The 27,858-nt window shown below is 45.2% G+C and overlaps 1 protein-coding gene across 1 annotated transcript in view; it reads right to left on the bottom strand.

Moving 5' to 3' along the window:
• The window catches only part of LOC144823881 (mucin-2-like), a 1,553,567-nt gene that overhangs the window by 938,521 nt on the left and 587,188 nt on the right, over nt 1-27,858 (bottom strand). The gene's annotated exons all lie outside the window — the stretch shown is intronic.

Here is a 27,858-nt window from a genome sequence, read left to right as displayed (position 1 = left end):
AGACTCTGAAGATGAGTTTATGGACAGGGACCAGCTCCCTCCTTTCGAGGTTTCTACATTGTGAGTCCTCCAGTCACACATAAAGTGAGATTTGCAGCACCGGACTTAAGCTGGTCCTGGGATGTCAGTCACACTGTGTGACCCTTTGCCTTGCAGTTGGCTTCAGTGCTGCAAGAAAGCGCTCCTAGAGAGTTGTAAGAAAGTTTCAAAGCCCAACTCCTTTCAAACAGAGCATTGACTGGCAGAATTTACACACACAAACTGCACAGTACTGATAGGAGAAGATCATCTAATTGGTCAAGACTTACAGTTTGTGTGGTTTTTACATGGTCGGTTGGAGAGTTTTAAGCAGCTTCTGACTGTGCACATATCAATCATGTCTTAGCCGGTGAGGAGAATTCGTCCATGTCCAATGTGTATTCTCAAGGCTGGTGCCTTTAATACCTCTTTTTAAAAATCTATTAAGTTTCAAATGTATTATTTCTGACACACACAAGAAGCACTCAATGGTACTGAATGTACATAAATATGAAACATTTCACATACAGAGCTCAACAAGTACATTACAGAACCATGCAATATGATTTCAAATACAACACATAGGCCCTCATGTATGAAGCCATAGTACAGTAAGTAAGGCTTGGATTAGTAAAATCAAAGCCTTTCAAACCGCAAAATTGCCTTTTTTAAGTACTCCAATCACAAATAGTGATTCAGTAACAGATTACTGATTACTGATTCCAACCGAATCGCTAATTAAATTTGGGTATAAATAAAGATTCGGTATTTGGAAGGGCCGTGTTGAGCGCTTCTCTTCCAGATACCTAGGACCTCATTTAAATTCCCATTGCACCATCGCTGTGTAATTTTTTTAACGATCTGGCGGTGCAGTGTGCCTGCCCATATTTACAAGGCCAATTAAAGTCACCCTGCGTGACTTTTCATGGCCCCGTAAATATTGGCCCTTTTCACGCATTACTCTGCTTGAAAGAGGCGTTCCAATTGGTGTCACTGTGGGCAGTAACGGCTCGTGGAGGGAGTGCTGGGCGGCAGTAAGGCGGGGGAGGGGCAGGGTGGGGTGATAGTAAACTCCGGCTCACAGCCGACCGGAGTAATGTAAATAAATAAATAAAAATAATTTCATTCCGCGCGCTGATATGCTAAATGTGTTTCAGCGAGTACAATGACATTAATTTTATTTATTTACATTACTCCGGTCGGCTGTGATCCGGTGTTTACTACCCCCACCCTGACCCTCCCTCGCCCCGCCTCACCGCCCCGCCTCACCGCCCCACCTCACCGCCCCACGGCACTCCCTCCACGAGCTGCTACTGACTGTGGGTATTCCCATGAAACATCCATGGAACACAACACATTCCCAGATATAAAAAGTGTTGTAAACCTGGGAATGCATCAGAATCATACGTCTTATCCGGGGAGTCAATACCAATGGATTCGTTAGAATCTGGTGCGCAAATTGCGACCACTTCTAGCAAATACATTTTTGTTCATTCCATATGAGAAATCGCAAATCAAGAATTATTGCTGGTCGCATTCTATTATTTCTGAAATAGAATCTTTTTACATGAGGGGCACTTACACACATTTAGGAATGCGATTCAAAACATGGGCTAGGCGACATTTATGTCATGGAGACATCATTTAGGTAATTTTGTGGTACTCTTGCTATGAAAATGTCCTAAATCATGCTATTACACCACATCATGCAATTACTAAATGTTCGCAGAAAAAAATCTTGCTAATGCGCAGAAACAATGTGAAATACAAGTACCAGGGATTGTTGTTTGCAGTGCTTTTATTTGTTTGTTGTTCTTTTATAGCATGGAATATATGCTTTTGCACAAAGTAGGTGCAGTTTTGCATACTTGCATGTATTTTTTTGTAACATAGCCAACATTTTGCACAATTAAGCAAAAGCAATGTATTTAACAACCCAGTATTTAAGACTTCTAAAAACGATGTATTTAACAACCCAGTTTTTAAGACTTCTAAAAACGTCTAACAGAGAACGTATTAAACTTATTTATGAAGAGCTCTGTAAACTTTAAAAACAGAACTTAAGAACCTACAACCTGATGTATCATTGCTTTCAATACAGACCATGAACAAATGTATAGACGAAATCTGTACACACGGAGTATGGACCTTAAAAATACACACAGAAACACAATCTAGATGGTCACATACACTAAGAGACATAGATGGAGGCTCATATATTATCTTAGAATGGAAGAGGTGCATTAGTGTAAGAGCACAACACACTGCACTGGCTGCAAATGTTTTATAATTGGCATCGGCTTCTCCAGCTCACAAGTCCTTCTCGAAGAGCAGTCACCAGTAAGGAATAAAGGGGCCGAGGGAGACATCTATACTCAAGCAGATTCAAGCATTAGCGCAACAACAGCTGCACTTACTGGATGGTCAGGAAAATGTGTCCATGGATAGGGGTGGAAACCACCCGTTGTGCATGAGAACATTGGCAATGGGACAAGGAAATAACTGGGAAATATAGGGTTGGCAATGTCTTCTGACTGCGTCTTCATTCTACTGCATATGTGCATAAGGAATCACTAATTCTATCACTGCGATTATGACAAAGGGTCCACAAAGAGTGCTCTAAAAGAGTAGGCAATCGAGTGGCTATGGCTTGGCCGAGAGTGGTGGGACATTGCTGCTAAGGTGAAAATAGGTGTGCAAGTTGATACCCTGGAATGTTTCTCACCCCACAGGAAGAGGAGAAGTAGCAGGCACCCAGAGATGATTAGGAACTCCTTAAAACTGTATGCAGGCCCCCTAAAAAAGCTCATGCAACTCAACTGCACCTAGACCCTTCTCTGGGAGTATAACCAACCGGCCCATGTTGTGTCAAGGAGTTTCTGCTTCAACTCAGCTCTGGCCTGGTGAGGCAAGCATTCTCCATCTGGTATCTGTCACCCCCTGTCTATCTACTGGATACGCTGCTCGAGGACAGCTATATCCTTCCTCACAGCTGCCTGTTTACCTCCAATTTGACACATGGCCTGACAGGTTACTGCCTTAAAGGCTTCCCAGACAGTCATAGCAGGGGAGACAGAGTGTACATCGAGCTTGAAACATGCACTAATCCTATCCACTGATACTCTGTGGTGCCATAATCCTGCTACCACCAGGCATTCAATTGGCACATTCCTGGCTTTCCCTGATGTGCACACTGCATGTTTAATCGTATGGGTGAGAGGTACAAGAGACCTTGAGGAAGAATGGTTGCCACTGTCACTATGACCCTCCACGGCTGTTATAAGTAAGTGATCAATTCGGAAGTGTGTGCTGTGTACTAGGGAGTAATACAATAATTGTTTGGTGGACATGTGGAGGATACACCAAGTGTCGATTAACCCCTCTGTAGGTACCCACTGCTTGAAGTGAGGTATTAGATCAGTTGATGGAGACCCATTGGTCTCCAGAGAGGGACCCGCTACTGTATTGAAGTCCCCTCCTAATATTGTCATTCCTGCCAAATGTGACTTTTATCAAAGAGGGATGAGCATATAGGCTCACAATAAACCATAGATACCCCTCCAATTGGTCAAGATCATGACATACTGACCTAGGTCATCAGTGAGAGATGCAGTAAGGATAGGAAGAATGTCTTATGTAGTAAGATTGCCACTCCCTTTGACCCTTTAATGAACCTAGAGTGTTACACCCAGGGATATCCATGTCTACCCTTGAGCCAACAATGTGTACCCAATAAGCCGGTTATGATGCTTTCCATATAATATAACTGCCCTATGTATGTATTATTCAGTCCATTAACACTCCAAGACATTATATGAAATCGCCAGTTTTCTTCCAGTAAATCTTTCACAGTTGTGGGCATTATCCACTTGATGAACTCTCCGCTCTGCCGTTAGATGGGCATCAAAACTAAAACCAACCAAACTATAATCAAACCAAAATCCCCACACAACAGCGCCCCCACACTTTGACCCTGGAAGCATTGGACACCCCTATTTTCCCAAATCATTTCCCTAAAAGTTAACACCTAACTCTAAGTGAGCAACACAGTGAGCCCAGGAAATTGGGTTACACAGTGATATCTTATAGGCATCTTAAAAATGAATCATATGAGTTTTTCAGTGCTCATAAATAGAAATTAAGACAATCCCCTCCCTGCTCACGCAGGCACCTATGCAGTGCAGAATTTAGGATGAGGCAGAGTTGGCTTTGCTTCTTTGGATCCAATAAATACCTTTGTGCTCGGGTCTCTAGAGCTAGCCCCCTAGGCATCCTCGGTCAATTATCTACACATGCCCAAGACTTCTCTGCAGAGTTTAAGAAATGAAGCTTGTCATTGAACAGGACCTTTAATTTAGCTGGAATAGCAACATATATTGCTGAACTACGGCTCCCAGTTTCAGTTTCACCTGGTCAAAGGACGGTTTTTGCAGCTCTACGATCTGTGTGTAATTGGGGAAAATCAGGATGTTATTAGTTACCTGTCAGAATTCTCTCTAAGACCGTGCAGAGAGCAACACAGCATCACGTTCTCGACAGTTGACAAAGTGGGCAGTTATCCTGCATGGCAACGCCATGAAGGGGAGGGGGCAGCGCCTGGTGTACCTTCGTGATAAGGAAACATGAAGAGAACCATGCCTCAGGGAGATGCTGCTTTAACCACTATGTGCTAGGTCATCCCTTTCTGCCCTCTCCAGGAATCTCACAAACCTCAATTTGTTACATTGGGACCTCTCACCATGTATCCTTCTCTTTCACAGAGTTCTGAGTTGAATTTCTTAATCTTGTGTAGTCCAATCTGCATGCCTTTAAGCTTGTCTTCTTAAGAGGAAATGAGCCCCTCTAAATCAACAACGCAGTATACCACCTGCCAGAGATCTTGCAGCAGAAAAGTCACATCACAGCAGAAAAGTCAAACAGGACTCCACTTAACACTGAAATAATCTGTGACTCTAGAGCTAGTCTGGTATCTACTATCATTTTCAGGATTACATCGGCGGAGTGTCATGCACTGCCTTCTTCAGTAGGGGCATTGTGGCTCGGCGTCACCACCTGCTTCAAGTAACCAGCACTTGCTCCCTGCGGCAGCACCTTGGCACATCAATTTAATTTGATCTGTTTTCACAGGGCCATGGACTTATCCTCTGTCATCGTTCGTAAATGGTGGTAAGGGGGTATCTCTGGTAATCAAGAAACTCCTCCTCAATGAGCCTGGGATGTTCCAGAAAGTGCAATCACTGGTGTCCCGAGCCTGGAGAATGGGCATCATATGGAGCCCACAAAGTGCTGCTCATTATCCCACTAGGCTCCAGTGGTGAATAGCAGGAGTAATTATGACGCTATCTGGATCAATTTCCAGCCATCTACTACCTCTGTTCGTTTTCAGACAAATGTTGCCAGGACTCCCTTCAGGTGTCTGTGCCTTTCTGTGCCTTTCCCCATCCTGGCACCCCAACCGGTCCTAAGCCCGTGATCCAGCCCAGCCAGTCTGTGGTGGGTCCCCTTTTGTCCCAAGATTAAATCGCCCCTGAAGAAGCACTCCCGGCCTGACCCTGCAATTTCTGCTGCCTGTGCAACTCAGATGCCCAAGACCACAGGGAAGACCACTCACTGCCACCAGTCCACTCCTATCCATGTGCTCCCAATGTTGGGGTGCAAGGCAGCTGGTCTGTCCTCAGAGAAACCACATCCATCCACTCCTAGAGTTCAGACTTTCCAACGAGTATACCTGGGAGCAAATACACTAGAATCATTTCAGTAATTACGCTTTACCTTGTGATGTGAAATTACCGAAATTACGAGATTACTCCAGCATGAGTAATTAAGAGTAGGCGAGCGGCTTCCGGCTACTACTGTTAGTGTGGAGACATCTTTTACATCGGATGTGATAAAACGCATGCAATTTCAACGCAGTCGTTACATCGACCGCGTTGTTACATCGCAAACTATTACAACACATGCAGTCACACGACTTGCTGTAGGGGTCAGAAGGTGTTGGGTTTAAAATTCAACACCTTCCTTACGGTTACACAGACTGGAGTTGGAATAGTAAATTATACTATTCCAACATCCAGCGCCCCCTACAGCAAATCTTATGCGATGTAACAATTTGGTCGTTGTAACGACAGCGTTGTAATGGCATGCGATATATCACATGTGATGTAACATCGCATATTCCTGTTTGTGTCCTGTAGAATTTTGTGCTATTTTCTTAGTGCCACATGTATCCTCTTACGTATATTAGATGCAAGGGTCCATTTTGCACCAAGAAAATTGTGCTAAATTCTAGATTACAAAAATCTTTTTAAGTGTTCATTCATTTGTGAATTTGTTGATAGATAAAATGTATGTATCAAGAACAGGATTTATACCACATTGTCGAGTCTATAATTTGGAATGGCTGAACTTCCTAAATGGACCCAGGAGGTAGATTTGCAAATCAACATAAGAAATATTGTTAAAGTATTCTGCAAGTCTGCATATCCTCTCAATAGTTTTTAGGTCTCTCATCATGTTGGCAGTATTAATGTCCTTAGGTACAGGTCTGAAATAGAAGCCTTTGCTCAAAAGGCTATTTCACCTGACGATAGGAGACCTCCAGTTATGTCACTAACTCTGTCTGATGTTTGAAAGGGTTGTAGCTGGCTGTTGCTTTTCAGTTTTTTTCCCTATAAATATTCTGTTGTTTTAGGCTGTTTATACACTTACAGTGTTATAGACTTGTACTGATAAGCGGATCTCAATTTTTTTATGATTTCTGAAGTTTTGAGGTGGAAGAGGAGGTATATGAAATCTTAACATCTCTCTTTATTTTTTCAGAATTAATTGTAAAAGCTTTAATGAATGTCTTCTTTTTATTTCTATAATTTTCTCTATTATGGGGCTGATTCCGATTTCGGTCAGAAGGGCTCCGAACGATGGTCGGAGCCCTTCCGACCAAACCGGAACGTGTTGCATGGATTCCATTCCGACAGAGCCATTCTGATGGGCCTGGTTGGAAAGGAATCCGACTCGGATTTCCCGATCGTGGGCGACAGCCTGTCTGCCATCCGGCAATCCCTCAGTACTCCCCAGGCCGCCTCTTTGCGACTGAGGGAGTACGATGGCAGTTTTTCACTGCCTTTTCGTGCCGGTTTTTCCGGCATGAAAAGGCAGTCGGAAACTGTCTTTGGGGGCCCCTAGTAGGGCCCCAATGGGTGCGAGACTGCAAAATGGCAGCCTTGGGACACCTATGGTGCCCCTCTGTGGATCCCTGCACCTAATGGCAGGCACCTTGGGGTGCTGGCCACAGGGTGCAGGGATGAACTGCACCTCTGCTTTTCACATTGCAAGCATGCTTTCCGCTCGGAATGCATGCTTACATTGTGAAGTATACGATTGCGACCGAACCCTGTTCGGTCACATCGTACTAGCAGGGCCATAACTGACGACTGCAGATCGGTCGGTTACGGCTCCTGACTGATGTTGGACTGGCTCAGGTCCGTCCAACATCCCTATGTGTGCCATTTCAGAGTCATTCTTTGTGTTCTTTAAAAGTTCCAGTTATTTTTGACTGTTGGGTTCAAGCAGACCTGCCAACTCACAGGGTGCAACCGTGTGTCAAGCAATTTTGATTCCATTCACATGGTCACCTGGTCGAGAGTCGAAAGCATGCAGTAGCAGTGAAGACAAGCTGGAAAACACTGCACAGAGTGGCTTTCCAGACAGTGCCTAATTTGCTAAATACATGAGTTCCAGGGCTCTTGTCAGGAGGCCATTGCACCTTGATGGGATATAAACTCGATAAAAACATGTTATTGGCCTAATGTATACAATATAACCTTATAACGGCACATTAGTATTACATTATTTTGTTGTATTATCGTAGTTGGGAATGATTCACTTTTGTATCGCGTAAACCTATGGATGTGATCGAAACCACGTTGTTTCGTTTCTCTGTTTTAAGTACTGTGTCCCTGAAACCACATGATCAAGCTTTCTGCACGAGACCACGATGGCTGGCTTAGCTGTCTGCTCCACTTGCTAGTTTGTAGTTCAGGGAAACCCAAGGTCACACCTGCCCTTCTAGTGGGATGCGCACATTCTAGCAGACCCAGTTCCTGTACTCCCCGAGCTTCAGATAGAAAGGGAGGCACCTCTCTGACCTGCCCCCGGAATAGCTTAGGCCGAGCTACTAGCAATCACTTGTGCCTTATATGGGTTTTCCTGCTGACTCCTTGACAAGTTGTATCTTTCCTTCTGAGGTGGCATCGTGCTATGTGTGAAACGTATATATGCTTTGTACCGCTTGTGTGAAGTCAGTCTCCTCTGCGCACCTCTGGGGGTCGTGTAGACGTAGCTCCCCTGTCAGGGCTTGTATTTGCTGAATAAACGATTGAACCTTCTCCATTGCCGACTAAATTATTATGCACAAATAAGGTATATGGGCTATTGGTGAGTATGGTCCATTAGTATAATATTTTGGTTCCTTCAGTTGGCGACTCCGCCGGGACTCCGCGATAGGGTCGTCCCCTCCTGTACACAGGAGTAAGAGGGACAGGGAGGAGTTCTGGCCAAGTGGGTGGACAGAAAGAGGATCCTGATTTGAAACACCCATTTGTGGTACGAAAACAAGCAATTCCACTCTCGAGCCCAGTATCCCTCCCAGCTGCTGAAGACCCTACGCCGGAGTCCTACGGGCTTAACCCGAGAGAAGAACAGACTGTGTCAGTCTGTTCAGGAGTCGGCAGTGGAGAATTCGCAATCGACCTGAGTGCACCAGGTTAGTGAATTTTGATTGTATTGGATGCGAAATACTTGGAAGAAGTGTTTCCTTGGTAGCGGTTAACTGCTTTTGTTGGTGGCCGGGGAAGCCGGACCACAAGGGAATCTGGGGGTCTGACGTTGCGGCGAAGTGGCTGCGCGGGTAGATACCTCACGGACTTATTTGGTAAAAACTTGAGACAACACCTGGTGCCTTAGCAGAGTACGGAGTTACTCACTCGGCCGAATCCTCTTCAGGAAAGCCCTGGGAGCAACTGGGTAAGCTAGGGTCCTGGAGCTACGTGCCCAGACACCCGGCCCAACCAGAACAGGACCATGGGATGGCCTGTAAGAGGGTTCATGGTTCACCTATCAGGTGATCTCAGAACAGTCTGGTGACTGTTTATTTTGTGGTTGTATTTTGTTGGTCTGGAATTCTTTTGAATCGATTCCCCGAACAGGAGCAGACGGGCTCTGTTCGTTTTTGAGGACGTCATTTGCATAGAATAAGTAATCGCCTTGCGACACTTTACAGCACTTTATTTGCAAGAAAGAGGAAGAATATGAGAGTGTGAATGGTGAGAAGGATGTGTCCGATTGTGAATGGTTTTTGGAGTATGTGAGTAGAATTGTGTCAATATCATTATAATGCCTTGTTTCAGTAAAATATGTTTTGGGTGCTGCTGCCGGTGAAGTACACAGCTCGAAGAAAGACAGCCTGCCCCTCCCGAAGGCAGGCCCAGTTTTGATATGTATGTAAAACATGGTCTCCAACCAATTTTGTTTAACATGCTGTGGCATAAGTATACGAAAGACAATTCCGATTTGCAATGGCCTCTAACAGGGTCATTTGACGAGAAAAAGATCAATTATATTCAAAATAAACTGTTTATGAAGAAGAGCCGTCAATCGATGTTTGATTCCTTGAACCTATGGTTGAAGGAGGCAAAACGACGAAGGATTAGAGAAGAGAAGTTGGGAAAGCTTAAATCAGGACAGACAGTCACCCAGAAGGCTCTAGCTTATGATAAAGGGAAAGTGGAAGAGAACATTGTACAAATGGATAGGCAGTACTGTGTAGAGACGGACAAAAGTTATGTGGCTCGACCCGACACTGGAGACAAATTAGAGGTATTATTAGAAGCCCGACCACCTCCTCCTTATGCTCCACAGGGCTTATACCCAGCCGTGCCTTTGGTACGAGCAGACGAACTTGGAGCAGCATCGGCCGATGGAGCACCGGTGATAACGATCGCCACGGCCCCTGCTGATGGATCAGTACGGAGTGCGTTACTCCCCCCTCCCACTCTCCGACAGACTACCTCACCCTTGATATCCTTACAGCCGGACGCGGCTGTCCCCTCCCTTTCGCACCCTGTATTTCTCTCCCCTCCGACTCAGACTGCTATAGATCCCCGATATACGGTTTGCCTAGATACCACACCCAAGCGACTTAGATCTGACTTGAGTGATCAGCGAGTCTATACTCGGTCGCTGTTGGGTGTGGAAGAAAGGAGGGCCATAGTAGTTCAGGCATCCCAGTGGATGCGGAATGCCATCTACACCCTGGAAGACATTTGGAGTACCATGAAAGATTTTGAACCAGTTGCACAACATCTGGCTTTAGAGAACATGGCGATCCGACTAATTTCACTATGGGAACAGTGTTTCGAGGAGGGACTCCCTCCTCAGATACTGCGTGATATAAGAGATCGAGCTCATAAATTCCAATTACAGGCTGATGAAGTATATCAAAATGTAGCAACTCTTTTGCATTATCGTGAACGAATGCACCGAAAATGTGCCGATTGGGGAGCACAGCACCCCATGAGATAGGCGCACCCCCTCTTTTATCCCGAACTACCGGAATTAAGAGATGCCAATAATGCAATAACTAGGGCTCGTGTGGATGCTAGGCTTCAGGAACAATGGGTTTATACCCTTTGGAAACAAAGCGCGGTCCTCACTCTAAAAGCTCAGCTCCCCAACCCCCGTAAAAATCCTACTGCCTACTATAAGGAACTGACGGAGGCCGGTAATTCTGCTATCATGACGATACCTGATGTAGAGTTATTCTTTGGTCTCTTGATCCCGGTAGATATTTGGAGACAAATACATGATACGGACCATGTCCCCAAATTAGGAGGGACGTGGGACCAGCTGAAAGCCTGGGACACGGAGCGAAAGCCTGGAGAGAAACCTAGAGATGAAGTACTAACGGTACCAGATAAAATTATTGCGTATATGAAGACTCTCCTCCCTCCTAGAAAAGTTGATTGGGACAAATTAACAGCCTGTAAACAAAAGAAGAATGAAAGTGTGTCAGATTTCTTACCAGATTTGAAAAGGTCTTCATAGATTTTAGTGGACAGGACCTGTCCACGGAAGGTGGGATACGGTTGTTTGTGAATAGGTTTGTTACAAATTTGCTCCCCGAAGTTATGTCTCGTCTCCAAGCGGCCGAGAGCACGTGGACAACGGCTGCTCCGTCAGTAATTCTTAGTATGGCTCAATATTATGAACACCGAGAAAATGAAAGCAAAGAAAAGTCAGAAAAGAAGACTAAGGACTTAAAGACTAGAGTATTGTTGCAGCAGGTCAGTAGATGACAGAATGCAGGACGGGGAGTGCGTGGCTCATTTCAGAGGGGTGCAGTAGCGGGAAGAAGTAGAGGAGGTCCCCCGAACATTGGCATAAATCAATGTTCCTATTGCAAACAGGAAGGGCACTGGAGGGCAGATTGCCCTCTGTTGCTAGCAAGGAATGGTCCTAACAGAGGACGGGGAAGGGGTCGAGGAAATATTGACCGGAATAGCATGCGAAGAGAGGAAATGCAACATGAGGGTTCTCGAAAAAATTATTTTGACGATCCCCAAAACAGACAGTACTATAACGAGACTTATAGGGATGATGGGTATGACGAACAGGATTATGCATGAGACAGCCATGGACAGAGCGGGGGCCACATTACAGTACCAGTTGACCAGGAGGGACCTTATGTACAAGGGGAACTGTTGGGAATATCGGGAAAATCTCTAGTGGATACTGGGGCAATGAATAGCTCAGTTGCCCGTACACTGGTCCCAGGGGCTGCTCTGTCTGGCCAAAATAACGTATCAGTGGGATTCTCTGGAATACCGGTGGTAAGCCCCGTTTCGAAACCCCTGCCTTTTACTATAGGCCCCATTTCCATGCATACGCCTTTTCTTTTAACTTCAAATTGTGGAGAAAATCTTTTGGGTTTGGACATTTTGAAAAAATTAAATGCATGAATTTATTGTTCCCCTGATGGTGTCTACTTGACAATGCAAAAACCATCCTTAAAAGCAGCTCAATATTTTGCTAAAAATGAGAACCTTCCCCCTGAGTTTTCTACAATTCCTTCGACACTGTGGGCTACAGGAGACACCGATGTTGGTCTGTTAAGAAGAACCCCCGTGTCAATAACCTTGAAACCTAATGCCCAGCTGCCCCGCATTCCTCAGTATAAAATTTCACAAGAAGGTGAACAAGCCTTGTTGCACATTATTCGTGACCTCATTCAGAGGAGAGTAGTAGAAGAGACAGCTGCTAACGTCTGTAACAGTCCGATTTTACCGATTTTGAAGAAGGCACCGATTGATGGTGCTCCGGATTATAAGAATACATATCGTTTTGTAATTGACCTCCGGGAGGTCAACAAAATAGTGGTCCCACAATACCCAGTGGTACCCAATATTACTGCAATTCTGACAATGATTCCCCCTACGGCTCAATATTTTTCAGTAATCGGTTTAAAAAATGCTTTCTTTAGCATCCCAATTCACCCTGATAGCAGACATATCTTCGGATTCTCATTAGCTGGCCGAAGCTTTAGATTTACACGCGCACCTCAAGGCTATACCGAGAGTCCTAGCATATACAGCCAAGCCTTGAAAGCAGTTCTTGATGAATTAATCTTGCCAGCAGGGAATACGATCATCCAGTATGTGGATGACATTTTGGTAGCCTCCGATACAGAGGAAGGCTGTAAAGAGGCCACGGTTAAATTGTTGAAACATTTGGCTGAAAAGGGTAACAAAGTGTCCTTTTCTAAATTTCAATATTGTCGACAGGAAGTGACCTACCTTGGCCACTTACTGTCGAAAGCGGGGAGACGATTGACTCCAGAACCAATATCTATGATAACTAACATGTCTGTACCTCGTACTCAACGTGATGTTCGTTCTTTTCTTGGCATAACCTCTTACTGTCGCCAGTGGATTCCTAACTATTCACTCCTCTCTAAACCCTTGTTGTATTTGACGACCAAAGATGTGCATGAACCCCTACCCTGGACGGATGAATGTCAAGAAGCCTTTGATTCTTTAAAGTCTGCCCTGTGTTCTGCACCTGTCTTGGGTACTCCAGATTACCGGAAGCCTTTTTCAGTTTATGTGCACGAGGTGGATAGTTGTTCGCTTTCAGTGTTAAGACAGGGTTTTGGCGGAAAGCAAAGACCTTGTGCATTCTTTTCGGTAAACATCATTTACAACAAAACTTTTACAACGCACTACCATTACAACGCACTACCATTACAACGCAAACTATTACAACGCATTGCGCTGGGGGCGCTCTAGGATAGGGAAAAGGTTAATTTACTATCCAATAACCTTCCCTAGTGTCCACGGGAACTGGAGTTGGAATAGTAAATTAAACTATTCACTATCCAACACCCAAAAGCGCTATGCGTTGTAATGGTATGCGATGTAAAAACCGCGTTGTAAAGGCAGGCGTTGTAATAGCCTGCGTTGTAACATCATACATCCATTCTTTTCATCAGTCTTGGATATTGTTGCACAAGCCCTTCCAAGTTGTCTGAGGGCCACTGCGGCAGTAGCGGTGGCCATCCGGCAATCGGAAGGAATAGTCCTGAATACGGACCTCACAGTTATGGTACCGCATGCTGTGGATACCCTTTTGAATAGAACTAAGACCCAGCACCTTACGAGTGCTCGATTAACGGGATATGAGTTAACTTTGTTTGCACCTCATATCACAATTAAAAGATGCGCTAGGGAGGAGCCAAGCTCGCGAGCGTAATGGTCGCCTTTTAGCTCGGCTCCCGCAGCCCTCCGGCCTGATCATGTATCCTGTATAATATCCTGTCCGGAGACGACACATTATCGGAGAATCGTAAACGGAACACCTCGCTTGTACTCACCATTTGGCCCGGAGGTTTCGACGTGCAGCGGCTCCGAAGTTATGCCCTCCGTAAGACCGGGGCCTCCGTGGAACCTTGACCGGGACCTAGCCTGTGGGATCCGACGACTGTGGGCCCCGGTCGAGAGAGTGAACCAATGAAGAGAGCCGTTGTGCGAAAATCCCGGCAATCCTGATCCGGGCCTGCCCTGGTGCCCGCGCGGCTGCTGTGGGTGAGATGCACCGGGGACTGATTCTGTGAAGGGGTCCTCCCCCCGCCGCTGCTTTGTCCGGCGGATCTGGACCTCTGCGCCCGGACTCTGCTTGTTGGGGGCGCCGGTGCGGGTGTAGGCGGAGGCCCGCATTGGGCGGACATCCTTTCGGCACCAAGGCCGCCACTGCTGGGAACCCCCCGGAGCTCTGTGAAGTCCTACATTTTTGAACTGTTTTTGGGGGCCGCGGAGGGCGGCGACTGGGCTGACTTCGCGAAATGGCGGCCAACCCTCTGAAACGTGAATCACCTTGTGGCGGCGGGCTAGGGTTGCTTCATTGCGCGGGGGTCCGGTCTGGTGAGCGTGAGCTTACGGTCAGAGATATCCTGGACGCTCTGAGATCCCTGCGCGCATTCCTGACCCCCGATGTCCCTGTGAGTCCGCCACGATCTGCCGCCATTTTGAGCAGCCGTTTCTTCTTGCCGCCCTCTTGTTTCAGTGACTCCATTGCCTCGCCCCCCTTGATTGCTGCAAGTGTTGCTGCCGCTGATCGAAGATCATTTTGTGTGCCGGTGACTTTGGAGCTCCCTGTTTTTCGAAGTTCTGACCCCGGGGACGTGGACATTGTGCCGCGGCCCTGTTCGGCTCAGATGCCTAGTAATATTGGTGGACTGCTGCCTGCACCTGCTCCGATGGCTTCGTCATTGTCTATTGCAGAGACCCCCTCGCTTTCCCAAGCGGCGAAACTAGACTCCTGTTCTTCATCACCCGTGCTACGCTTGCTGATGCATTTAAACTCTCTGCTCGGACTTTTGCTCACTTGCGGACCGATTTACCCCCCATGTCTACATAGTACTCAACATTTTTTTCGATTGTGTGCTGGTCTTGTATTGAGTATCTCATTTTACATTGTCATGTGGTGGGTGGGATTTGTGGTTCGGAAGGGATGGGGGTGATATGCACGACTCCTGGTTGATTATTGGTATACGACTTCGTGGCGCAGTTATGTGTACCCATAGAGCGGTGGGGGGTCCCCTCCTCTGTAAGTTTTATGGCGCTTGATGGGGTGTCGTCCTGGTCTGTTTTTGCTGCGATTGTCTGGTTGGGCGGAGGGCGGCGGCCGACCATATTGATTTCTGTTCTTATGCTCCTCCCTCCTGTTTTCTTTTCTTTACTTCTGTTTTTGTATCTTTTTGTCTCGTTCTTCTCTCTTTCTTTCTTGCTATATTTCGGGTTCTGGTTTAGGGCGACAGGCACGCTGTCTGAAGGGTAGGCCATAGCCTTCTACAGGGGTGCAGGGTGGGCTGGGTGGGTTGGGCTTTATTTGTTGTTTGTCTTATGGTTCTATGGCCCTTTTGTATCTCTTTATAGTAATGCCGCGTCTGTCCCTGCCTCCCGTGGTGTGTCCGGGGTGGGGTGTGTGGCGTCGTTAACCCTCCTTTTATGGTTCGGTTGCTTTTCTTCTCGATTGCAGTACCCTTACTGGTGCTGATACTCCTGTTTTCTCCTGTACTCCCGCCATGGGACGCCTGTGTCGGCGTGTCTTTTTCTTTCGTTTTTGTATTTCATTTCTTTTTCTCATTGTTTCGCCTTGTCCTCCTCCCCTCCCCCTCTTTCCCCCCTCTTCCCCCTCTTTCCTTTCCCCCCCCCTCCCTCCTTTTTCCTAGAGGTCACTATGACGGGTTAGTTTTGATGTAATATTTCTCCGATCCCTCTGTTTTGACTTAGCTGTGGTTTGGGTGGTGGGCATGTAACGATGATAATGCTCAAGTGTTGATTATGTCTATATTATCCTGATCTTCCTGTGTGCATTGTGTTGCCTTTCCTGTATTGCGGCCCCAAACCCCCTTATGGTCACTGAGGCTGGTTCTGGGACTTCGGACGTCTCTACATTGAAAGTGAGCCTGTCGTACGCCTTATCCCTATATTATAAAATTAACCTTTTTTGCTCCTGTGTCTTGGCCCTTTGGTTCCTAGGTATATTCTCCCCCTTTTTATGATTGTATTGCCTATGCTTCTTGCTGATTGACTCTGTAATGTTTGCCTTGGAACCTTTGATTGCTTTACGTATTCAGGCCGGCCGACTTGGTTGTAGGCCTAGACTTGTAAATCCTTTTGACACTAATAAAGGTTTAAAAAAAAAAAAAAAGATGCGCTACTCTGAACCCAGCCACATTATTGCCTCTCCCTTCGAATGATGGAAAGGACGATGTCCATGATTGTATATTTAGAACTGAAGAAGAAATGAAAGGGCGCGTAGATCTCACTGACACCCCTTTACCGGAGCCCCAAGGAGAGCTGTATGTAGATGGCTCTTGTTTTAAGTTACCAGATGGCACTGCGTCAGCTGCATATGCTGTTACGACATTAAAGACGGTGGTGGAAACCGCAAGGATTTCTCATCACTCAGCCCAGGCAGCTGAACTAATAGCTTTGTTAAGAGCATGCGAATTGAGTGAAGGGCTGAGAGTGAATATTTTTACAGACAGCCAGTACGCCTTTGGCGTGGCCCATAGCTTTGGGAGGCTGTGGAGGGAGAGGGGCTTCTTTACCACACATGGCCAGAAAATTCAACATGGCCCTTTAATTGGTCGATTGTTATTTGCTTTGACACTACCAGAGAAAGTGACCATCATCAAGTGCAGCGCCCATAAGAGAGTCATTGATTCTACTGGAAAGGGAAATGCTTTTGCTGATTCAGTAGCGAAAGAGACAGCTCAAACTACAATGAATCCCATGTTTCCTAGCACTTCGGCCCGGTGGGTGGCAGAGACATCCCTTTTTGACAATACTATCGAAAGCGTGAGAGAACTTCAGAAAGAAGCAACAATAGATGAAGTACAGAGATGGGAACGGGAAGTAGGAAAACTAGATAAGAATGATTGTTGGATAGACCTGTCAGAGAAGCAGCGATGGTTACTGCCCAATGTATTGGTATATGCTGTAGTGACGATGGCCCATGGTCCAGGCCATATAGGCTCGAAAGGAATCTGTGCTGTGTTGGACCCAGTATTGAACAACCCAAACATTCCCCAAACTGCAGCACATATAGTGAAATACTGCCCAGTGTGTCTGCGTTATAATCCTGGAGGTAGAGAATCTGTTTTGAGTGGAAGTTTTGCTCCGCCATTCTTGCCTTTTGAGGTAATACAAATTGATTACATTCAAATGGAAAGAGTGAATAATTTGAAGTATGTATTGGTGGTGGTATGTGCTTTTAGTAAATGGGTCGAAGCCTACCCCACCAAAGAAGCCACTGCAGTTGCGACCGCCAAAGCCCTGATTAAAGAATACTAAGTATGAGCGTCAAATCCGCTCCGCTCGCGGATTTCGCGGATTTTCGGTAAATCCGCAATCCGCGAACTCCCGCGGATTTACCGAAAATCCGCGAATACGCGAGCGGCGGATTCGGGGGGCAAAAGTTCAAGCCTTCAAGCTTGAAGTTGTAACTATTTTAGGATAGCGCCGGCAAGCTGCCAGCGCCATCCTAAAATAGTTACTAAGTCAGCTAAGTTAGCTTCAACAGGAAGCACTAATCGAGCACCTGCTTTATTTTATCTATTAGTGCTTCCTGATCGGTCTCTGACCTTTTATACACACAAGAGGCATGGACTCGCATGGAATCCCCGCACGTTTGGTCCCGCTCACACACTCGCGGTGTGCACCGTCTTCCCACCATTTACCCACTATGATGGACAGTTGAAGCTCAAATTCAGTGAGGCATTAAATCAGCCAAAAAACAATCGGAAGCATTGTCGAGGCTGGGCAGGTGTGCTTTCTTCCCAAATCTACCGTCGAAAATCAGCTGTGATGCTGGATAGAGGCCTTTGCATCCTTGACTTTCATGAGCGCAATCCCCTGGCTGTTCCTGTGACCAGGAGCTTCTTTCTCTTCATCTGCTGCTCTGATCGGTCTCTGACCTTTTATACACACCAGAGGCATGTGTGCTCGCATGGAAGCCCCGCCCGTTTGGCCCCGCCCACACACTTGCGGTGTGAACCGTCTTCCCGCCATTTACCCACTATGATGGACAGTTGAAGCTCAAATTCAGTGATGCATAAATCAGCCCAAAACCAATCGTGAGCATTGTCGAGGCTGGGCAGGTGTGCTTTCTTCCCAAATCTACCGTCGAAAATCAGCTGTGATGCTGGATAGAGGCCTTTGCATCCTTGACTTTCACGAGCGCAATCCCCTGGCTGTTCCTGTGACCAGGAGCTTCTTTCTCTTCATCTGCTGCTCTGATCGGTCTCTGACCTTTTATACACACCAGAGGCATGTGTGCTTGCATGGAAGCCCCGCTCGTTTGGCCCCGCCCACACACTTGCGGTGTGAACCCTTTTTCCCGCCATTTACCCACTATGATGGACAGTTGAAGCTCAAATTCAGTGATGCATAAATCAGTCCAAAAACAATCGTGAGCATTGTCGAGGCTGGGCAGGTGTGCTTTCTTCCCAAATCTACCGTCGAAAATCAGCTGTGATGCTGGATAGAGGCCTTTGCATCCTTGACTTTCACGAGCGCAATCCACAAATCCGCGGATTTTGCGGATCAACAATACGCAAACCTGCAAAATTCGCGGATCGTGGATCCGTGAAATCCGCCCATGCTTAAAGAATACTTACCCCGATATTGTTTACCCCGGGTTATTTGATCCGACAACGGGTCTCATTTTAATGCCCTTTTAGTTCAAAGTGTTTGTGATGGATTGCAGATAAAACAAAAGTTTCATGCCGCCAGACATCCCCAGTCGGCTGGTCTGGTCGAAAAATATAACGGCACTTTGAAATTAAAAATGGCTAAGATATGTGCAAGTACTAGATTGTAGTGGCCCGACGCACTCCCATTAGCATTGCTGTCATTAAGGACAACCCCTCACACCAGAACTGGATTGTCCCCTTATGAAGTGATCTTTGGCCGCCCCGCCAATGTGTGGGGAGTCCCCAGACCCCGATCCTTTAGGGATATTGATTACCCTTTAATGACAGACTACTTGTATGCTTTGACTAAAGATCTGCGTTCTATTCACAAACAGGTAACGGACACATTGCAGCCACTACCGGAGGGTCCTGGACATCGCTTGGAGCCTGGCCAGTGGGTTCTGGTGAAGAATTACCAACGGAAATCGAGTTTAGAGCCAAGGTGGTCGGACCCCTACCAAATCATCTTGGCAACGAGGACGGCGGTGAAAGTGCATGGAAGAAAGCACTGGATCAACGTCAGCCATTTGAAACGCCTGCCGCTGCCTTTGCCATTTGATCTACAAAATTGAGAAGGAATTCCGAGCCAGGAAGGAGAGCTGAATCAAAGCTTTGTGCCCTTTTCAGACGCCCAGGAAAGAGGGCAACCGAGTGAGGTTTTGCCCACAGTTGAAAGTACGGTAGCTCGACCAGTGGAGGCTGTTGTTTCCAGGGCATCACAGGTTCCGAATGCATCAGATGCCCTTGCAGCAGAATTGTTTTCTGACCAGGAGCAACCTGGCCGTTGTAAATATGACCTGCGGCCCCGAAAACAGCGCGGTACCCCAGATTCCAATGGTAGGAGCTAGACAAAGACTTGAGTTGAGGAACATCGGATAGAATTACTGGGGTACTGAGCGAGACACTGGACTGAACTCGTTGAGAGCTTGGAACATTGTGTTAAATAGCTCTGTTCAGAAAGAAAGACTGAATTAAGGGCTGCGGTCGTACTATTAGGATATAAAAGTTGGTTCTTTTTATGAACGATAGGAGTCTACCTGTGAGGCTCTAACGGACACAGGGAGAAGATCCCTTAGTGGGAAGAAGAAACCCTTTGGTGGTGTGCGTACTTTGTGGATACAAAGATTAGATTTGGACTTTTAGAGAGGGACCAAGTTAGATTTTGGACTCATAGAGAGCATGTTTCCTTTCGCCCGATTTGCAATAGAGGATGAACGACCACTTGCCCCTCGACAATATATTGATACTATGCATTTGTTTTCCGGATGGCCCACCAGAGTGAAGGTGGCATTCGTTGCTTTTATTGTTATAATCACAGTAATTTTGATGTGTGTATTTGCGTATTTAGAATTTCAGTACCCCGTACAAAAACTATTAGGAACTACCCCTGTTCCAGAGGAACACCTCTTTTATACCTTACCTCCACATAAGGCTAGACACAGAGAAACCTATGCAAACAATGTTTTTATTGAAATGTTACATCAGACCCATAGTACGACCAATAAGACAAATTGTTGGGTCTGTGGATTACTCCCGTCAGTAATGCATCAGCATGAATTGTTCATTTCCTTACCCTTGTCCCACTTAGCTAGCTGTGAAGCCTCGTTCCAATTATTGTCACTGATGTATTCTCACTATGTAGCTAACCCTAAGATATATACCGAAAAAGATTATGAGGCCATTCTGAAGTATATAGAGCAGCAGCAGGGATTTGATGCTGAAGGCAATGGAGGAGAGGGATCCTTGGACCCAAATTCTTGTATGAATGTATATTCTGAATGTAAAAATGTTACTTGGTTACAAGAGGAAATGCAGGATTTTGAGCTTTTTAACTCTACCATGTATTTTCAACATTACAAAGAACGGAACGTCACAAATGACAAAGCCTTGCCAATTCCCATTATAATCACTACTTCCCCTTTTTGCATCCAGGGACGAGGTCATGTTAAGGTAGGGAGCAGTAAGTGTAACTATACCTACACCCTGCAGACATACAGCACTCCCCCCGTGATCACTCCCCCTAATGTATATTTTGTATGCGGTGAAAACGCATATACTTGGCTTCCCCGGAGATGGGCAGGACGATGTTACCTCTCATTCCTTTACCCTCCCGTTTATATTGCCCCACCTGACTACCACAAGACACATCAACTGGTTCGTAGAGAGATAGCAGATAACCGAAGTATTAGGAGTTTCGATACTGATAGTTCTGATCAGACAGACACCTCCTTGCAACAGTTTGAGGATTTTGCAAAAGGCCTTACCCCTTTTTGGGGACCTATTTTTAATAGCCGTAGTATAAGACGTCTGTCAAGAATAGTGAAAAATGTGGTACAAACCACAACTGAGATTCTGACCAACATTACTGTTGAGCTTCAGGCGACGAGTCTTGTTTCGCTTCAGAACCGAATGGTTCTTGACGTCATCCTCGCAGATAGGGGCGGAGCTTGCCGCGTGATCGGCAGCTCTTGCTGTGTTTTCATACTTGACTCGGCCCCTACCATACATCTTGCAATTCAGAAATTGCACCGGTTGGCCAGCGAAGCACATGTCGAAAACGGTACTTGGTCCCTTAGTGGATGGTTCTGGGGTCTTTTATCTACCTGGGTTTGGAAGATATTTATGGTCCTTGCCGGAGCCTTTGGAGTCATATTTACTTGCTGCCTATGTCTCCATTGTGGCTCGGCTTGCTGTTCTTTCTGTGCAGCTAAATTGACGTCTGCCTTGACCATCTTACTACAGGCCAAGGTCGACAAACAAATGATTCAGAAGGAGGTTTCAGATCTTATGAGATTGATGAAGGAGTGTTTGTAGAATAGATCTAGTTATATTGGCTATATTAGGCCAAAAGGGCCATCTGATGGGATATAAACTCGATACATACATGTTATTGGCCTAATGTATACAATATAACCTTATAACTGCACATTAGTATTACATTATTTTGTTGTATTATCGTAGTTGGGAATGATTCACTTTTGTATCGCGTAAACCTATGGATGTGATCGAAACCACGTTGTTTCGTTTCTCTGTTTTAAGTACGGTTTCCTTGAAACCACGTGATCAAGCTTTCTTCACGAAACCACGATGGCTGGCTTAGCTGTCTGCTCCACCTGCTAGTTTGTAGTTCAGGGAAACCCAAGGTCACACCTGCCCTTCTAGTGGGATGCGCACATTCTAGCAGACCCTGTTCCTGTACTCCCCGAGCTTCAGATAGAAAGGGAGGCACCTCTCTGACCTGCCCCCCGGAATAGCTTAGGCCGAGCTACTAGCAATCACTTGTGCCTTATATGGGTTTTCCTGCTGGCTCCTTGACAAGTTGTATCTTTCCTTCTAAGGTGGCATTGTGCTATGTGTGAAACATATATATGCTTTGTACCGCTTGTGTGAAGTCAGTCTCCTCTCCCACCTCTGGGGGTCATGTAGACTGAGGCTCCCCTGTCAGTGCTTGTATTTGCTGAATAAACAATTGAACCATCTCCATTGCCAACTGAATTATTATGCACGAATAAGGTATATGGGCTATTGGTGAGTATGATCCATTAGTATAATATTTTGGTTCCTTCAACCTTGCACCACACATTGCCCTTCTCAGTCCTGCCAATGATAGTAACAACAGCAATCCTAACATTCAAACTTATACAAGTGTGACATTTCAGACTATTTCAGGGCCCTTAAGCTATACGAATGGCTTGGGTGGCAGGTGATATTACTTTTTATGATGTATATTGGGTTAATAACTAACTGTAATTGTGGTCTTCTTAAAGTTAGCCAGACGGTGCCACCTTGTGGCAGACTGTCATAGGCTCAGGAGCTGACATTTAAGTGTTGATGCTGAGCACCATAATCCGACGTCTCGAATTAATCACTGTTTCCAGCTTTTCTTTGGAAGCTATAAGTAGCCGATGGCCATTAAAGGGTTTGGGAGTAAAAACAGCACAGGACATCAGCAATAGCATCGGAGACCTTTTTGTTTGAGAGGCTAAGTGCATTTGGTGAAGGACAGAGTGCATCTCAGGAAGCCCTCGGAATGAGGCTTCATCCCCCTCATAAGGCCACGCCCCTCCTCACATGGTGAAATGTATTTCCAGGGCAGTAGGTATGATTTAAGCATCTAGATTTTTGGATAAAAGATGTGTCCAGTTCCGGATGCATTCAAATCGATGTATTTCTTCAAATTTATTCAATTTTCAAATATTCTCATCTTCAATTATAGCCTTCAAAATGAGCCAACACGTGTTTCATCAGAAAGCAATGTTCTACGATCCCTTCTGATGAATTTTACGATGAATTATAAAATTATTTATCTTGAAATAGTCCCTGCAGAAAAACATTTTAATAGGAAATTGAGTATACGAAAATGCATTAAGGAAAAGCATAGAGACTTGAGTCTTCAAAGAATTTATGATCATTCAAGCCAAAAAACTTTGAGGGATTGTATAACTGTTAGCAGAAGCCACTGACAGCAGTCACATGGCTACTGCCCATAAGGGAGCTGACCAAGTGAGTTACAGTCTATGGAAGTGAAAAGGTTGATGTGGGACACAGAAACTGCTGTTCAATACACCCATTTCAAAATGTGTGGGAAAGAGATATTAAAACAACTGGGAAAGCATGCAATTCGTTTTAAATTTTTTACAGTCTCCGTCCAATAGAAATCCAAAGTGTGCTACCAGAATAGCAAATTTTTAACATTAACATACAAAAAAATTATTCCAGAATACTGCTTCCCAATATGTTGTCTAGGTAAGAATATTTTGGTAGATAATAATATACACATATTTAAGGTAAATAGCTTTGAAGTAAAACATTTGTAAACCTTTACTTACTTATTACAGCACATTGTGGATATAGCAGTAGTCTATATTCTGCAGTTGATACTTTGGTTGGTGTGCAGTGGCGGCCGGAATATTTGAAAGAGAGGAGGGTGGGTGGGTGGGACACACACGCACACACGCATGCATACACATAACACTAACAGCCAGGCATTCACACGTTGCCGTGCACACAAATACATCTATTCACAACACTGTTTACCAAATATTCATACATACACGCACGCACCACACATTAATTTAAAAGAAAACAAAACACACTTAACTGCAGCCAGCTCTGCCTCGGTGGTTCCTGGAGGCTTGGGACTGCTGACTTCCCTTATAGGCTGACCATAGGGAAGGCAGCAGTCCCAATGTCATCGCAGAGTGGGATGAGGTCAGTGAGACTGCTGACCCCACCCCACTCTGTGGTGAAGTGTCACTGATTGACACTCAACCCTGGGCGCTTTAGGGCTTAAAACTGAAGCACCCAGGTGCGAGGCAATCAGTGACGCTACCCCTCGTCACTGAGGGAAGGGCCCCAGGGACCTTTGCTAAGCTGAGGATGTCATGCCCACAGGAGCTGTGATTTACTCATCCCAGCAAAGTTCAGCTCAGGCAGCCAGGAGCCAGCGCATGTTGTGCATGTCTGGCTCCTGACTGCTTGTACTGAAAGTGAACAGTGTCTGTCAGGCTGACCTCTGTGCAGCTTGACAGACACTGTCCGTGAGGGGCAAAAGGTGGAGGGGCATGGCCTGACAGCCCCAATGGACTGGCCGCACCTGTTGTTGTGTATTTGTTACCTAGATATTCTGACGTAGAACCAGATGGCATGGTAGTGGGAAAGCGGGTTCTACCTATATAAAAGGCAAGATATGACCAAAATCCTCATGGATGCATTTTAGGCCTTTGTCTGGCATGTGAAATTAATCATCAGAGCAGTATCTGGTTGAAAGAGCCATTTGAAAGAGAGTACTGAAACATTGTGATACTGAGAATCTCCTTCAAGGACTTTCAAATTGTTACAGGCTTTTTGTGCTGATCGTAGACAGGGGCACACCATGAGCTAAATGCAGACCCCCTAGATTATTGCGGCATAAATTTGCAAATTTAGCGCCAAAAATTGAAATTTAGCGGCAAAAAATTGACATTTAGTGGCAAAAAATGGATATTTAGCGGCATTATTGCAGCACTTTATTTTACTTAAAATCATTTTTTTCACCCTTGAATCAATGGAAACTGTTTTAGCAGAGTATTCCACTTTGAAATTGGCATGCTTAAAGTGCCTGCAACCCTTTGGAAGCACAGCTCTAATCCTAACCTCGTGAGAGGGGGCCCTATTTCTACCTGGAATGTTTTACTGCCCATTTACGCACTCCTGCCGGGGCACCACTGGCTCCTGGACCTATGAGGCATGACATCTCTTCATCAAGCCCCATAGGGCACAGGATAGTCGTTGGTGGCGGTGTATTGCCACGGATTGGTTGAGATCAACAATGTCAGAAAAATGCAGCTGTCCTTGGGGCTGTTTACTAACAACTTTTCCTGGGTTAGCATTACAGATTTTTCAAATCATGCCTACTACTTTTCAGAAAAACCCAATGAATCAAAACTGAATAAAAGTACTGAGTATATAAAACAATGCGAAAACGCCTACTTTGTCTTGCTTCCACGTTATACCAAGTCTCTAGTGCCAACATCATGATGTACAATTTAAAAGAAATCTGGATTGTGGTATCATTTCACGTTACATTTTTTTTTATCTTATGCGACTTGAGCTTTCAGCTTCAGGTATGTTTTGCTCAAAATAGGTATCACGTCCTATAGACATGGTGTGTAGTTCAAACATCAAAAGTCTGAAACATTGCTCTTGCTTTTTGATTCGGCACGTTCACCCCTACTTCTGAGAATAGAGGACAGTCCAGATATCCAGAGAACAAACATAAAATATAACTCATTTAAGTTTTCAGCAATTGTGGGTGATCTCATCCTCACGCTGGCTAATCTGTTACTCTAAGTATCCGCTCCAGTTATGGGCTACATCGGTGTCAAGCAGTCTCAGGCTTTTAGAATAATTTACCAAAATCAGTAGGGGTTAATGATAATGACAACATGCATGTTCTTAGAGCATATAGAATTTTCGTGGATGGAGGAAAAGAAAGAGTATTTAAATCTAATTACTGCTAGACCTTTACCTGAGGCACTAAACAAAAATCTAGTAAGACTCACCCATTCAGCTAAAATGGTCCTATGGACATGCACTGTCGCAGGTGAGACCTGAAATGGGCCCACAGTGTACATTTTAAAGTACAATTTTGAAATAAATGGGCTAAAAGTGTGCTAGGGTTAACAGGCATTTGTGAAGGGGCACTCAAATGCTCATAAATAATTATCCACCCCAAGGATACTAGGAGGGGATCCTGTAATCTATCTTTCCTTCTTTTCATCTTTTTTTCCTATTTTCATAACAAATGTTTTCATTTCTTTCCATCAGTTTCCACCTTAGCTTTCTTCATTACTTCATTCCTTATTTATTTCCTTTCTTATTTCCTTCCTTTCATCTTTCTCTCTCTATCCTTTCTGCTTTTTCACATTTTCTCCTCTCCTTTCTTTATATTCGTTCTTCCTTTCATCTTTATCTCCATCCTTGTTTCAATATTTTTTGTCATTCTTTTCTTCCTTCTCTTCAACATGCTTTCATTATTTTTCTATCCATACAATCATCTCTCTTCTCTCCATCCATTCATCTTCCCTTCTCTTCATCCCCTCAACTCTCCTTCCATTATTCCTTCTCTTCATCATACTTTCTGTACTTTTACCATCACTTTATGAATCCATCCTTCCTTCCCCTCAACAGTTTTTTCTGTATTTGTCCTTCTATTCTTCTTTCCATCTGTATATCCATCCACCTCTTCTTTTCTACATCCTTCCACTCATTCACCCATCCATCCATCTTTGCTTCGTTTGTCCCTTCTTTATTTTCATCTATTCATCCTTTCAATAGTCTCTCCATGCATCCACACTTCTCTCAGTCAATTTTCTCTTTCTTCCTTCCCTCCCTCCCTCCATCCATCATCCACCCATCTCTCATCCCCTCTTCAATCGATGCTTCTTTTCTCTCCATAGTTATCCCACTTATCAATTATCTATCCACCCATCCTCCTCTTTCTGCACTCATCCTCAGGTCCACACTTCTATCCAATTATCTATCTATCGCTCCAATTCTCTCCTCATCTCCACTTCTCTCGCTCTATCCCTCCATCCTTCTCTCTAACCTTCTCCACATCTCTCCTACATCTCACCAACCATCCGTCCACATTCTCTAAAGCCATCCTGTTACCGAATCTTCCTTTCTTATTCATCCATCCATCCAACCTTTCCTAAAGCCCCATCCTCATTCATCATTTCCTCCAATCTCCCAATTCTTCTCTTCATCCATCAATACATCCTGCTAACCATCCATTCTTTCTTGACATCCAACTACCAATCCATCCAACCTTCTATCTTCCTCACATCCATTTTCTCATTCATCTGTCCACCTTCTCTCCATCGATTCAACTAACCATCCATCCATTAGTATACACTCCATTCTTCCATTTCTTTCATGTAGTCTTGTTCCATTTATTCCCCTTCCCCACAGCTCCATCATACTACCCTCTTGCAGTGGTATTTATGAGCTTCTCTTTGGAAACCACCGTCCTGTCAAATTCAAAGTAGTAACAAACAAGTTTCTAAAGCGCAAATGTTGTGATGCTCCTGTCACAGGGTTAAACAGACCATGCTGGAAAGCTGTCTGGATCTGACCTTTGATGCATCTGGGTGTCCAAATCGTCAGGGACTTGGAAAGAATGTTACAAGACACCATGTGGTGTTAGCCTGTATTTTCGTCACCCCACATGTAAAAGTTCTGATATCTGTGGAAGCGCGTACCTCCCATTAGCGGCTTAGTGGGTCATTAAAGTATGAAATGGCTTCCAGGACAAACGAAGCAGGAGAGAGGAATACTTCTGGGTTCTTTTAGACAGTAAGCATATAGGGGATCAAGAGAATGAGGAATATGCCTGGCACAGGTGTTGTATTTGCATTCTCCACCTGCCCTCAGTATGCTCACCGGCATTTCAACGCCTCACGTTTGTTGTGTATCCCTTTTGTTTCAGTTCCCTTACACCTCTTGGGATTGTGTTGCGGCAAGTTCTTTTTTAGTGGTCAGCATTC

Source organism: Lissotriton helveticus, chromosome 3_1 (genome assembly GCF_964261635.1).
Source record: "Lissotriton helveticus chromosome 3_1, aLisHel1.1, whole genome shotgun sequence".
Taxonomy (NCBI): domain Eukaryota; kingdom Metazoa; phylum Chordata; class Amphibia; order Caudata; family Salamandridae; genus Lissotriton; species Lissotriton helveticus.
This window is presented reverse-complemented; position numbering and strand designations above follow the sequence as displayed.